The sequence below is a fragment of the Danio rerio genome, chromosome 7, assembly GCF_049306965.1.
Source record: "Danio rerio strain Tuebingen ecotype United States chromosome 7, GRCz12tu, whole genome shotgun sequence".
NCBI lineage: Eukaryota > Metazoa > Chordata > Actinopteri > Cypriniformes > Danionidae > Danio > Danio rerio.
In genome coordinates this window covers 14,356,241-14,357,156 of record NC_133182.1, presented here as the reverse complement: position 1 = coordinate 14,357,156, position 916 = coordinate 14,356,241, and positions in this window count along the sequence as shown.

Genomic DNA, 916 nt, shown 5'->3' with positions numbered 1-916 from the left:
GTTTGTTGAGACTGATTTTAGGTTCTGCTTCCCATAAAATTTACAAACAATAAATAAAAGGTTTTTTTCTTAAGAAGTCATTTTGGTCATCAGAACAATACATTTCTACAAAAAAATCGTTGATCCTTCAACTATTGGTATTTTTAGGAGGGTATAGAAATACAGTAAGAGCTGGATATTAAGCTAAATTGTAAGCTGATAGTTCTGACACCACATGATAAACTGAGTAGCAAAAAATAACCAGCAATGAATCACCTCATTTGATGCAGGAGTCAAAAAAACATATGTGCTGATGCAGAATGAGTCAGCTGGGTGGGTTTGAGGCTTAGTGTGTTTGTAAATCTTTGGAAAAGAGATCAAATAATTGGATTTGCTTGATTGGCAGACTCTCTTCAATTATTGTTTTAATTTACTGGGATTAAATAAAGGTGAAGCATACATTCCTTGCATGATATTTTCTTAAAAATATGCACGAGCTGGAATGCTCATTCAGCACTCCGACAGCTGATGAGGAATATGCCTGATGTAAAACATCTTAAATTACATTAAGCCACAGAAGAAGCATTCACACACCTCTCAAGTGAAGATGGATGTCTTCTTTTGCAAATCTGACAAGATTTATTCTTCAGGTGAAATTTAATTTTAATAGGATTTTCCACTGAAGTTCCACAATCACAAAATAATCTGAAGTTTTGAGTCGTGCTAGTTAATCGTTCCTTAAACGCCAAAACCTTTATAAATGTAGTGCAAATTAGCGCTATCTTGAGCTTTTAAATAGCCCAAGCTTCGAGTCCCATTTGTTTCATACCCGTTCTCTACAACCTTCAGCCTATTTCTGTACCAAAAAAGGATAAATAAAACAAATATCATTAAAAATACATTGAGATACTTTTGGTTATTTAAGATCAAATAATGC